Here is a 14,557-nt window from a genome sequence, read left to right as displayed (position 1 = left end):
GCGCGATCCCAGCCGGCTCTCCTGCACCGCAGCGCCGGGGTGGGGGAGCCTCCTCGGGACATCCTTGGAGGAGGGGCAATGTCCCGGTGGGGATGCGTGCGCCGTGGTCCCTCCGGACTTAAAGATCTCGTAGGGCACAGGGCAGTGTGTTTGTTAGAGCGGCTGGGATAAAGGGAGACGAGCTTCCCCGTGTCAGGCATCACAAGCCCTCAGGTGAGGGGTGAGGAAGGATGCCCCTGGCACGCCAGAGCTTCGTTTTATCCCAGCTCTGCAGTGGATGCTATACAAGAGGCCGCCCGGCGAAATCCTTGTCTCTGGTGTCATTTCTGGGGTAGACATCACTGTAATCCCTGGCGAGGCAGCAAGTCGCTTTGCAATTGGGGGCCCCTGACAGGCCTGTTGCGCTTGGAGGATGTGGGCCTAGACCCACCATGAACTATACCCCCCTCCCCCACCTTGGATCATACTCAGCTTATGGCCCACTGTGACCCCCCAGGTCCTTCTCTGCCGTACCAAGTCTCACTAGCCCCAGTCTAAACAGGCTATATGGTCAGAGAGCAGTTTTGCTGGTCCCCCACCCCCAGAATAGGATTGGCATCTTGTCCTCTAGACCAGCAGTTCTCAACCCTTTTTTGTGCCGCAACCCATTTGTAATCATTGATGGCCAGTCCTGACTCTGCCCCTCCTCACTCCCAGTCCCCGAGTGTATGGGGCATGAAGGGTCCCAAGCAGCCCCTCATAGGGTCGAGCTCTGCCAGCCTGCAAGGAGAAAGCCATGGTTTCCCACATTTTTCTCCTTTAAAGGAGAATCCATTTTTAAAGTTTGCTTGCAACACTTTCGTATGTAGTTGCCTCCCACTATTGGGTCGGGACCCATGGGTTGAGAAACACTGCTCTAGATCAGTGGTTCTCAACCTTTTTTGTACCAGGACCCATCTGTAAACATCACTGGCCCTTCCCAACCCAGAGCCCCTCACTCCGGACCCACTGCCCCCCAGCCTTGCCGTGTGTGGAGCAGGGGGCGGGTGTGTGCGGCGGGGGGGCCCCAAGCAGCCCCTCACAAGCTGGAGCTCTGCCAACCTGCAAGGGAAAAGCCACAGCTTCCCATGTTTTTCTCCTTTAAAGGAGAATCCATTTTTAAAGTTTGTTCACGACCCTTTCATATATTCTTGTGACCCACTTTTGGGTCATGTTCCATGGCTTGAGAAATGCTGCTCTAGATTCCCTGCTCATTTAAAAAAAATGAAAGCCTCTAGCTGTTATGCTTGCAGAGAAACCCTTCAGGACTTGAGGTGAGGATAGCTAATGCAGAGTCAGCAAAGTCAGAAACAACAGCTGAGGCAGGAATTACCCTGTTCCTATAAATGGCTGCTCACAGTCATCACTAGTATCTGAATTAGCTATGTTAATATTGCACCTATGTCACTGTTTGAAGAGAATAAAAGAAGTACATTAGGAGAATATATGCCGCCTTTCTTGAACAAGGAAGAACGAAGCAAGGGGTCAGTTAAGTGAGCAAGAAAAATCCACAAGTTAAGATGAGCAGGCCTGGTATAGGGGAACATTTTATTTCATTTTCCAGCTGGCAGGATTTTGGGACTCAGCTCTATACAGGGGTTTCAAAACCTATGCTAAACTAAGAATGTATAAAAGCACTTGAGGAATATTGCCAGGCATGTTACTAAGGAAACAAATCACCCTGTTCTAGTCATGTTTTTATTGCATCTATGTGTACAGCATTTGATAAGCATCATCTTAGCCACCACAACGATAGTCATAGCAAAAAGAACAAGAAGTGGCTCATATACTTGCTTTTGCCTCTGCGGGTCCAACAAGATTTTTTTTATTTTGTTGAAATGGTCTTTTCTGAAGTTTATTGTTACAGCATTATTTATTTGGTATGAGTTTATCACAAATGCTAAATTTAATTACACAATTGCCACTCATATAGCAGGTCAACTATTGTTACCTCTTGAATCAACTCTTGTGCTACAAGTAGCTTGAGAGACATTGTTATCCCGAAGTTAGGCAAAAAGCAGGGCAGGGTGGAACCTTAAGCTAAGTACAGACATTCAAAAACCCCAAGTCTGAATTGATTAAATCTTTGCAGGTTTGTTTTACTGATTTGCAAGTGAACAGACATTCACTTTTGACTCCAGAAATGCAGGCACATGCCTGCAGTGGCTCAGGCCGGAAGCCAGGGGATGCTACAGCAGCCTTCCTTTCCCTTCTGCAGTGGCCAAGGGAAGCTAAACTGAGAGGGGGTGGCCAGGCCCCAGCAGGCCTGAATATGACTGGGGAGGGGGTTAAACCACCTGCAGGGAACCCAGCCCAGGTGTGCTTGGAGGGGGAAGGGGGAAGCAGCCCTTGCAGGCTTGTCCCTAAGGCGTGGCCAGACACCAGCCAGGGCAATGCCTCAAGCAAAAATGGGGCAGGGAGGGGGATTAAACTCCTCTTTCCCATGGGCATGGGGAGCCTGTCGGAGAGGCACAGTGATTAGACTCTGCCCACGGCCCATTTTCTCATCTGCCACAACTTGATGGAATTTTCTCTTTGGGAGGTGTTGTTCTGGTGAGAGTCAATCATTAAGACATAAGGCTTGTTCCTGTTGGGGCTCCGACCTTCCCTTGCACCCCGGCCTTACACCAAACAATTGTTACCTTATTAGCATTCACTGTTAGATATCGTCTCATGGAAAAACCTAATTTAGGCTTCTCACCAAAATTGGCTCTTATAATCTTTCTCGCAGGTTACTTCATCACTATCCTGCCTGTCTTCACTCTACAAGGGAGTTGCCTGCACCACTGAAGACGGTGGTGAGCACATCCCAAGAGGTTGCGGACAGGTGAGTATTTCACACTCAGGATTTGTAATCTTCACAACATCCCCTCTATTAATTTTGAGCCTATTTGAGTCTCTCTATACTTTATCCTTCTTGTTTTTGAGGTTTTTTCTCTCTCTTTTATTTTCTGTAGTTTTGATCCCTAATTTGACCTTCCACAGTGAGGATTCTTTCTCAAACAAAAATAGAAAAAAAAAGAAAAAAGTGCAAAGGAACTCTTAATTTGACAGCTCCTAAGATGTGGTCTCTTTAACATGTGCTCCTTTTCCTATGTCTGCCCTGTTTGCTCCAGGGGCTCAGACCTATCTGTTATTTACTGGCATTAATACCCTCTTAGGGGTTAAACAGTCCTGGAATCCCTGCAAAAGAGTAATCAAAAGAAAACTTCCCTGTCCATTAGGGTCTTCTCGTTGCAGTCCTTCAGCTTCTGGAACTTAATCTCAGCTGCCACCATGCTCGGCAGAACACTGCTCTATCAGAGCTCCTCTGAGCTCAATGACTGATATCCAGTCTCAAACCCCGTTCCTGGGGGTAGGTATAGTAGACTTTATGGAGGGCATGTGTCTCACTCCAGCTCTATCTTCTCACTCAAGCCTCCTCCTGGGGTGAGTTCCTGGACAGAAATAGACCGGGTGTTGCATGGGGAACCAATCCAAAGTACGCAGCAGTTAGGTAAACAGTCTTGGCCGCATCAGGGTTCCCCGCCTCAGAGTCATGTCTGCGCCCATTGGTAAGTGACATGGGTATTTCTTTTCCTCTGAAGAGGGACAAAGAGCCTCTTCACAGACCACAGCCAGAGTCTGCCCAGCTTTCCACTCCATTGGCCACTCACGGAGCAGGGGCATGGCCAGAGCCAGCCAGCATGGCCCTGCCACCTGCCTGCCTTGCCCAGGGCTGATGCTAGGGCTGGGCCTGGGGGGCTGAGATGGGCCAGACTGTGGGCACTGCTGAGGGCGGGCACGGCTGGCTCAGACTGGGCCATGGGGGCAGGGGCCTTCCAATCTGGCTGTGGCTACAGGAGCTGTGTGCCCAGATTGCTCCCTGCACCTAGGCCAGGCTGGGCTGTCATGGAGCTGTACCTGGCAGCCCAGCCCCTCCATGCCTGCCCTCAGTAGTGCCTGCAGCCAGTCCTGCTCAGCCCTGAGCAAGCTGGGCAGATAGTGGGGCCAGGCCAGGGGGCAGGGCCTTCCCAGACAGCTGTGGCTCCACGACAGCCTTGCCTGCTGTGCATGGGTGGCAGCTGGTCAGGCAGCGGCATGGATGCAGTGCCTCTGCAGCTGCAGGCAGTCACCTTCCCAGCTGGACTGGCCACATGGGGCAAGCCTTTCATGCCCGTGTCTGCCTGGGCCGGCTTGCAGCCATCTTGTGTGTTGTAATCTGCCCCTCCTCCAGAGCTGCCTGCTCTTTAATTACTCTCACCCTAATATAGCCCTCTGGTCCTCTCCAGTAGGTCTGGAGGACCAGGGCCCAATGAATACTCAACAAGTTTCTTTTGTACATTCCAATCCAGTTGAACTCTCCATATTCTGTGGACTATTTTATGTACAGTATTACTTCCTTATATTTATGACCTACTCTGGTCTTTTTGAATTGTTTTTGTTTTATAATCTAATATATCACCGCTTTTCAGTAATATCCATTTCAAGATACTCTTCCACTGCCAGGCATTCTATTTTTCTAATTTCCTTTTTACTTTCTCATTGATATATACATTTAGAATAATTTTGGTTGCCTAATTTTGATTTAACTTAGATAAACAACCTCTTAGTTTTCCCCCATTTAACTTTAATCTCAAGCTGTACTTTTTTCAGTATAGCTAATATTTCTAATCTACCTCTTACAAGAGAGAGTTTTTTCTGTATTACTAGTAACCTAGCAGAGGGCTGTCTGATTTGTGTGCTCCTTAGAAAGCTAGAACAAGCCATGGTACCATAATATATCATCTTGTGCTCTATATCTGGTGACAGCTACAAAAAGGTTCAGGTTTATACTCCTTATAAACTAAAAGCTTTTTTTTTGGCTTTTAGTTTAAGGTACTTAAAAATATTTCTGAGTAGCCAATACATAGTATGTTGCAAATGCTCTGTGACAAGAAAAAGATCCAAAACCTGTATAACCAGTAAAGGGCAATTTACATTAATGCTAGTATTTGCAAAATATTCTGCTTAGGTATATTATGTGTTACTCTAAAAATAAAATAATATTGAAACTTCTGTGAAAGCTCTGTCTGTGAGTGATGTATAGGACAGGTACTGTTTTCATGTGTTGTAGATTTGGTTTAAAACAATAAAGAATGGTAGGTGTGTGTGACAGAAAATTACAATTTAATTACATATTTAACCAGTGCCAAGGATTTGTCTTCAAGATCTATTACATGTTTGCAAACCTGGGTTTCTATTCTAAAAACTGGCAGCTTAATCAAGAATTCAGACAAGTGAAAGGGAAGCCAATATTGGATTCCTGATATGTTGAAAGTTGACAAAGGAAGCAGCAGCAGAAGAGAACAATCAGAATATATCACAAAATAGATGAATAGATTATGGATAGAGTATAACATTAATAAAGGCCATAGCTTTTCTTACAGCTGTGCGGGCCGGGAGCGACCCGAGCCCTTTTCGCGCTGCAAGCGGGCTGTGGCCAGCAGCCCGGGCACGCCGGGGCGGAGAGGGAAGGCCTTCGAGCTGGAATTAGGCACGGATGCGTAGCGGTAGTTTAAAAGATTGTTTACTTACACCGAGATGGCAGTGGTGTAGGCTGGAAAACTTGCTTAAGTTGCGGTTACAGAGAGAAAAGAAAACAAAACTTGAACCTGCAGGGCACGAGGGTACGTCGCATAGGGTTCCGGCGACGGGAAGATGAAAAATACGAGGGTACGTCGCAAAGGGTTTCGGCGACGGGAAAGTAAACCTGCAGGACTCGAACCCGGGTAGAAGAGCTCTGGAGTCATCCGGCAAGGACTCACACGAAGTTTGCTAGGCTCCGTGGGTCCGGTTCGTTGCGTGCGGGAGGGGATACGTCTAGGAATCTATCGGCGACGGGGAGAGGTAGAGGTTGATCAGACCTCTGTTGCCTGCTTGAAATGCGCTGGGTCTGTAAGGATCCGCAGCGCTTAGAGATCTTCACACAGCATGAAGTCTCCTCCTCCCTTGTTCGTGGAGTCCTCCAACTTGGGCGGAAACCACTCAAGCCTTTTATACGGCTAGCAAGCCAATCACTAGCCGCCACGTGTGAATAATTTAGAACTGGCCAATAATGGGACTCAAATTAGCATACAAATGGCGGGAACTCTTTGCAACGAGCATCTCTGTGCTGCAACAAAGAAATGCACCCTGCAAAGAAAGCGTCAAATTGGTGGGAAATTCTCCCTTGCACCGGGGTTCTCTTTTGCAGCAGAAAACTCCACCGTGCAAGGAAGCTGCAATTTAGCGGGGACAATTTAGCAGTGCCGAAGCACACACAAACAAAAATCACACCCTTTGGGTTGTGACAACAGCAGGCCCAATGTGTGTTTGAACCAGAGTGTACCACTGAAAAAGAACCCAGTCCTGAATTAAAGAAGTCATTACTTTTAAGAATTTACCACATGCCTGGGTAAGGTGTTCCGATAGCTGACATCTCCATTCAGACAAACAAATCCCAGCCATCTAGTACATAATATAAAAAACTCTAAAACAAAGCAGCTTTAAAAGCCATACCAGACAGAGGGGAAAAAAATCTCCCCTACCCATGCACTAATTAAGCAGTTTCTTTCCCAGATAAAAGAGAAATATTAGAAATAACAAGAAGGCAATCCTTTGGGAACTTTGTTATTGCTATCAAATTTACATAGAGCTTTCTTAGGTATTCTAGTGATGGCCAACAATTTAACTTTCTGAAATAGGTTACCTTTGCTGTTACGTCTATTTTTTTTCTCATTCCATAAGTAGTTCTGTTTTTATAGCTACAATTATTTTAAATGCAATACTCAACCACAGTCCAGCCAACAAGAAATTCTTAATTTTCTTAGTGCTGTTTTGTTAGAAGTTAGCGCATTTGGGGTCTTTTCCTTGGTTTTGTTGTGCTGATAACAATCACTGCCTTTCAGCTATTGAATACTTGCTCTAATAAAGATTTCCTGGAACTGTTCCTTTGAGAAGCTCCATCACCTCCCTTTGTCTGCAGAAAACATTTGAGATTCAGCTGTTAAAATGTCCTCAGGCTACAAAAATACTTTTTTCTTTGTCCCATGAAATTTTGTTCAGATTTAGCTAAATTGAGCTGCTAAAAGATCATTTCCTTTATGTTGTTTTCAAAATAGAGGCAGTACTCAGCATCTGATCTGCAGATCCTGATGCTGGACTATGTTGTAGACTCTGGCCCTGGGTTTTCCTTTGGGCTTGGTTGGGTATGGCTTCTGTCTTCTGACCCAGCCCCAAGGCCCCTGCTTTCTCTCAGTGGTCTAACCATTAAGCCAGTTCACCTATGCTATCCCTGGTCCCTCACAATACCTGGGAGACTCAAGCACTGAATCATCCTCAGTGACACTGTGATGTACAACAAGGCATCAGCCATTTCAAGCAAACTCGCCTCATTATGGAGGCAGATAGATAAGACGGATAATGAGAAAGAACTGTGACCCAACATCACCAAGATCCACTTCTTCCTCCTGAAACTACTTGCTAAGTCTGTAGTTGAAAATGGAGATCTTGGATTGGCCTCTTTAGTCATCTCTGGACTCACTGATCACTTCCCTATCTACTGGAAGGCCATCAGTCTCATATTGAGGCTAAAAATGACCAGCCCATTGGTGACACTGAAAAACTCATCCTTTTCCAACTGCAGCAGCATGATACATTAATGAACACCTTTAGCTGCAAAATTCTAAAAATTCTTTAAGTTAACATGATTTCTAATAATTCAAAAAGGTTTGGGCCTGGTTTCAAGTTTTTTCCCACCGTAAAGAAACAGCTCAGCTTCCATAAAGAAAAAAATGTAAACCAAGCAGTCTTTGAAGTGAATGCAGTTTTTCCATTATTTGGGGTGGGTGGTTAGTGCAAAAGACCTGATTCTTCAGTTCACTCTGCTTCTTTTATAATTCTAGCACATTAGATCTCTTATAGCAGTGTGAAAGAGTGGACAATCAAGAAAATATATTACAATGTGATTCTTTGGCTGTTGGGCATATGCATTACACAATACCATTGCATCTATTACAAAACTAATCTTTCGTTTCTCTGTGATCAGTGTTTATTCCCAGGGGGTTCAATTCCTTCTAACCTTACCACATGAGCAATCTTTATTCAAGCTAAAACAATAAGGTTGTTTATTTCAGTAAGGCATGCTTGTGAATGTCACAGGATTGGAGGCCTGGTAACATTTCAAAAAATGCTGTAATCTGAAAGAAACCTAAGCAAATCCAATGTGTGAACAAGAATCTTAACAGGCTACTGTGAATGGGTTACCAGTATTTGCACTATTTTGTTGTGTTTGGATTCTTGTCCTGTTCATTTTAACTATGGTTTGCTTGTTTGTGTACAAAATCCACAGCAGGCAGAATTGCTCTTTTTATTTAATAAGTAACTCTCTTATTTCTATTATTTTGAAAGCAATTTGAGTGAGCCTCATTCACATCAGTTTAAGATTTTAATGATCTGTAATTCAAAACTGCTATGTCAGCGGAAGCCTGTAGAGAATCAGTTATTCCAGTCCCAAATAGTCTCTTGTAGCTTCTCAAGCGATCTCACCAATCCAGAAGCCATGACCTCAGCTTCTCTTCTTTACCTAAATGGCTTTTGAACTCTAGTTACTCATTAGAAAAAAAAGTTGCCACATCATGAAAACTACATTAGGAATGCTGTAGAATAAACTGAATAAAAGTCTTCCATCTACAGAACTTACCCGTTCCTTTCAGGTGCTGCAAAAGATGTTAAGAATCTGAAATAGACAGGAAATCAGATGAGTAGAGGTTGTGCTGGATAAAACCTTCCCAGCCAGGTTTTAGGAGCAATATATTTGGCAGATCCCTAAAATACACTCCAGAACTAAATACCCGAAAAAGTTCAATACTCTACTACTTTTCCACCATTTAGTCATAAATGTAGTAATCTACTCAATGGCTGTGACAGTGCTATGATCACTAGGGCTGTGTGAAGCTTCGGTTCAGCGGAGATTTGGCCCAATTCAGTGGCCAAATCTCCAAATCCAAATCAAATCAGAGGACCCCTTAGTCTCTCCGAATTGAATTGGAACCGATCACAGCTGGCTGCTGCCAACACTGCTGGCAACGTCTACAGATGCTTGCTGATGGCCACCAACAGTGCTGCAGCTGCCTGTGGCAGCTCCACACATGCTTCTGCCACCAACAGCACCGCTGCTGCCTACCGGAGCTCACTATTCCCCTGCAGCCACTGGGGGTATGCCGTTTTCATGCTTCCCATCAACAAATAAAATCCTTCACTTTTTAGTTTTTATTCACTTGTGGGTGGAGATATGCTTAGATTCTCAGAAACAGTTGACTTTTTTATCTTGGCTATAAATTGAGGAATGTCTGAAAAAACTTTTGTCTGATTCAGACAAAGTGATGGCAGAAACAATTGGCTGTAAACTTTCAGAGATTTTTGTAGGTGAACCCAAAATCTATCCTTATCAAGTACAGGGAGTCATACACATTTAACTTTAAGACCTTCAATTACCTGTAGTTCTTTGTTTTTACTTAACTTGTAGATGGCATTACTATACTCCTTCATCTCATTTTGCTAGAAAGTTTCAGCTTTTTATTCTTACAATGCTTTTCTTCCTACTTCTTAGAGACTACAGTATGAATAGTTTTCCCACTTCCAATCTTCTGTATTACTTCACATATTTAATTACTAATCTACTGTGCAGTTTCACTGCTATTGTAAACAAAAAAGATGTTATCACAGAGTTTCTAATTCTTTCTCCTATACATTTGTCCACTGAAATGCATCACAGAGTCCACTGCTGACCTGAGGCTGCAATAATATGCCCCATGGATTTATATAGATACATATGGAATACAGGTTCACAGTGCATAGGGGTGGTAACTGCCAACTACTATACATTTTTAAATTAAATAACTTCATTTGAAATACTTATTGGTTTTTAGAAAAAATATGAAAGACTGAGATGCAGTAGTTTATATTATCATTTCTAACATTACCTAACACATTCTTTTACTGTTTATTCTGAGAGAAAATATTTACTATAAAATTTCCTTAATTTTTCCCCCAAATTTTAATTCTTTTCCACATGAGGCCTTAGGAAAAATGGGGGGAAAGCCTTTTATTTTCCTGAAAGTTTGTACATCTCTGCTCATCTTTCTACTCAATGCCACTGAGAGTTGGGACATATAATTCTTAAAAACAGCTTTCCACTCTCCCCTTCCCCCACAAGTTAGAACTCGTGTCTTTTGACAAATCTTGCTGAGAAGAATGATATAGGTCACTAGTTCTCAACATTTTTAGACTTGAGATACCCCTTGTTAGACTTGAGGCACCACTTAGAAAATGCCAGCTCTTAGTTTTCACTCATTTTTTTACTGAAAAAAATAATAAAGCAAGTCTTCTGTTGTAAAGAACCCAGGAAGTCCACAGCAGGTCAAACTGTTTGTAACACCATGGATTCCTATTTGAAATCTCTGAGTTTATCTTGTAAATCATGTTTGCACACCTAACATTGCATGGCTTCCTGTAGCACCCTGGTTGAGAATCACTGGGATAGGTAATTCAGAGAGTACTGTGTTGCTAAAAGTTAACCCCAACTGTACTTCTAAGAAAACCTTTTGAAATTAAAAAAAATGCATAGAATAAATTAAGGGGGATGTATTTCACCGACATGTACTAAAGGTTACTGTGTATATAAGCAAATACTTTCTATTCCCTAGTCTCCCAATTGATACAATTTTAAGACAGCTGCTTTGGTAAGTAAATGACTGAGGTGACACCCGACTGGAGGATTCAGCAGGCCAGACAGATTTGTCAGGGGATGCTGCACAGGCCACGGTTTATATTTAGTTTATAGTTGCAGCTGTTTGATTTTGTTTTCTTTGGGAAAATAACTCTCTCAGTGGTAAAGAACCACGTAGACAGAGCAAAAGATATGTCTGAACTGCAGTATGTACTCATGTCCAGATTCACAGACCAGCAGGCATGTGTTGTTACCTAAGTTCACTTGAAGTGTATGTTGCTGAGCTGCACATGCCCCCTATGTAGTCATATTCAAGACTATGCTGAATGTTTTATGCTCAAATTCCCAGGGAACACCCCAGAACTCTTAACTCCACACCATTTGGAACTACTCTGGGGATTAGTTCAGGGTGGGCTGTTAGGGAGTTTGTGTCCTGCCAGAATATTATGTGGAAGTACCTTCTGTAACATGTTCATCTGAGGCATGTCTAGTTCTGTAAGCTAACTGGGGCCTCAGCCATGGATCCATTAGCTGAACTGGTCCTGCTTACATGCAAATTGTTTTTCCAGCAGGTTAGATGCTTGGTGAGACTATGGATGTCATTTTGGGAAATGATGATGAAGCATAAAAGGTGGTAGAAGTCATTCATGACAGGTATGGACCCTATGTGGACCAGGAGTTGTAGTGCAGAAATAGAACAGCAGAATTACATCATCCTCAGGATCTGGGATTGTGGCAAAGCCGGGGGAAAGAAAAGGAAGAAACCCTGCTTGCCACCCACCCTGGCTGTCCCGTTCCCCGAAACTCACCAGATGTCCAGTTCCAGCACAGGGGCAGCAGAGCTGGGACGGCATTTCTGCTCATCCCTGGCAGAACGGGGTTGAGTGACAGAGCCGGTAGCCAACGCAGGAAGCACCTGCTGGCTCAAGCTGGCCATTATGGTGGGGGCATGGTTGCAGCTTCTTAGATGCCTCACAGGTGAGGCAGGAGCCAGCTGATAAAGAACCATTCTCCTTTACAGCAGAAGGGAGCAGCCCCAGCTGTGCAGTGGAGACAACCGGCGATTGGTTCTGAGAATCAGGTAGAAGTCTCAAAAGCTTCCAGAAAACAAGATCCAGTGGTGAGCGGAGGAGAGAGCACTTCCAACAGCAGACAGGTGAGAAGCAGCCTTTTCTTATATTGACAGTAAAAGGAATCCTGAGGATACCAGGAGCCAAAGTCACAGCTTACAGCCACAACGCTGGGGCACAGCTTTAGTTGTGACCGATTATTATTTGGATGAATGAGGCGGGAGTGTAGGGGTGGAGACACTCGCAAACTTGGCCCTTAAAGCCAGATACTGCATAGCATATTTCTACATAAGACTAAACTGGATGGGTGGAGTAAAGCCTGCCACCTTCTGAGGAGAACCATGATTGTCATTAGCCTGTTTCCTCCTGTTGTTGATTTTATCAAAGCCATGGCAGGCGAGGCAGATTAAGGACTGGGGGTGTTCTCTCTTAAGAGGAGAGAGGGGGCAAAACCCCTAACCCCCAGCAAGGGACTGAGAAGAACACAGGCACTGAGCCTGGTGAACATAGCCCTCCAGGGTGACGACGGCTCAGTGACAGGGATAAACAGCAATCACTCCAGAACTTCCCTGTGAGGAAACAGACCTTCATGGACCTGTGTGAGGAGACTTACCCACCTCTTAGTGCTAGAACAACTGAATCAGAGAAAACCATTTCAGACCAGGAGCAAACTGCTATTAACAACTACTAACTGGCTACCCTAAACTTGTTCCCATTCATTGCACACCAGTTTCGTTTTGGGGAGTCAGTGATTGCTGTTGTAGCGGTGGAGGTTCATGACGTATTAACATTATGGCTTACCCATCACTGGTAAGCCTAAAAAACATGCCAGAATTAATAGCTGACTTTCAGATACTGGGTTTTGCAAATTGTCTTATGGTCACAGATAACACGTGCCCAAGGGCCTGAGAGGAAGAACAAGTGATTATGTCAACTGCAGAAGGTACTACTTCATTGTTCTGCAACACTTGATTGACCACAAATCTCATGAATGCCCATGTGGGATGCCCTGGGGAGGGGCATGATTCCAGGATGCTAAGTGTCATGCTGGGGCATGGGTAGCCAGGTCTGGGTGTCATCCAGGATCAGAAGAAACCACCAAGATCAGTGTATCTGAGCTGAGCTACACTGAAACTTGAGCAGACCACTGGGAAGAAAAGGGTTAAACACAAAGCAATCATTTGTGGAGTGGCTGGTAGCTTCTATTACATACAACATTAAGTAGGAAGTCAGGAGGTAGAAAAACCTGGGTAATACAGGCAGAAGGAGTTGTGAGAATGGCCCAAGAAGATGGCTTAAACACAAGCTGAGGTAAAAAATGTTGCTGCTTTCACATGGAAAAGTATATAAGTAAGGACATGTGGTCTGCCCTTCACCCTCCCTCATCCCCAGCTGAAGACAAGCATTCCTTTCAACATGTGTTTAAAGGCTTTAACTGTGGTTGGTGGGATCTGAGCCACAAGGCATGTCACAACATGTGGGTATTCTGCAGTGTTGATGCATGCTAAGAGAGAAGAGACAGAGAAGTGAAATGGCTTCCCAAGGTAATACAGCCTGGCAGTAGTAAAATTAGGGCAAAGGTCTCTTACCCCTCTGTCCAGTGCCCCATGCACTAGATTACATTGCATCATCAATTAATGCTATTTTCCTTTACTAGCCAGCAGGTTTTTACCAAATCTGTAAGCTTTTCTGTCTGATCTGTTTATGTGCAACATCTTGAAGGATCAGGGCTTTATTTTGCTTTCAGCTTTTGTGTCTCTGTGGGTGCACCTACATGAGATGCTAACTGTGCAGTAGCCTAATAATACTGCACAGGAGCATGCCAGACAAAAACCATGCTAATACGCTACTGTGCAGTAGTATTAGGCTTCCAAGCAGTTAGCATCTGAAAAAGCCCGTGCACCAGTGCTACTGCTCAGTAGCGCAACTTACTGCACATTGATTTAGTTCTTGGCTATCCACGTACTAAACTTAATGTGCAGTAATGAATATATAGATGTACAAAGTACATTACATTAAAGACACATACCCCTGTCTCTTTTCAAGGAGTGGAATAGGAAAGAGTGTTTTGTAAAAAGTCTCCCTTTCCTTCAATAGGACTTTGAGCCTGTGTAGCTCATTCAATATGTTCTAAATTTACCAGTCTCAACACTTTAAAAAAAACTACTCACAGGATGATCACAGTAATCATATTATTTTGGGGGTTTTAATCCCATTACTCCCTATATCAGGGGCCTACTTGGGCCGATTTCCGTGGCCCGCCCACCTGTTCTTGGGCCAACTACCGGCCTTCTCGCCCGCCACGCCTTGATGTTAATTGATTAATTAATTGATGTCAATTAAGTGGGAGGCTACCTGTTTTGGTGCCCCGATGCCAGAGAGGCGCTCTCTGCGGCTCCTTTCCTCCTCTATACCACAGCCCAAGCCTCGCAGATGGCATCTTGATGTTCACATAATCACCCGCCCCCACACTGGGCCCCAGAATCCTCCTAACAGGACCCCTCCATGATCCCTCCACTCAGGCGGCCTCTCCGCCTTCATTCAGGCTACCTAGCCCCCCAAAACTATGTTCCCCTCTTGGGTGTGGTCCCCCCGGGACCTCTGGCTACCAGCCCTGACCCACCTCCAGGCCAGTCGGGACCCCAGGCCCCCGGCTCTTGGGCATCCCTCGTGGTGGGCCCCTGGCCCTTTTGACCGTCCTGGTCCTGGCCCCAGCATGGGCCAGTCGAGGGTACTCTCT

The 14,557-nt window shown here is 44.8% G+C and overlaps 1 protein-coding gene across 3 annotated transcripts in view; it reads right to left on the bottom strand.

Moving 5' to 3' along the window:
- Positions 1–14,557, bottom strand: part of MTR (5-methyltetrahydrofolate-homocysteine methyltransferase) — a 104,727-nt gene that overhangs the window by 74,359 nt on the left and 15,811 nt on the right. For all 3 annotated transcript variants that reach the window (XM_025213640.1, XM_025213647.1, XM_025213646.1), the window contains one exon: positions 8,720–8,755. The gene's annotated coding sequence lies outside the window, so the exon portion shown is untranslated. The remainder of the gene's footprint in view (positions 1–8,719; positions 8,756–14,557) is intronic.

This window comes from Alligator sinensis, unplaced genomic scaffold (assembly GCF_000455745.1).
Source record: "Alligator sinensis unplaced genomic scaffold, ASM45574v1 scaffold93_2, whole genome shotgun sequence".
NCBI classification, from domain to species: Eukaryota; Metazoa; Chordata; order Crocodylia; family Alligatoridae; genus Alligator; species Alligator sinensis.
This window is presented reverse-complemented; position numbering and strand designations above follow the sequence as displayed.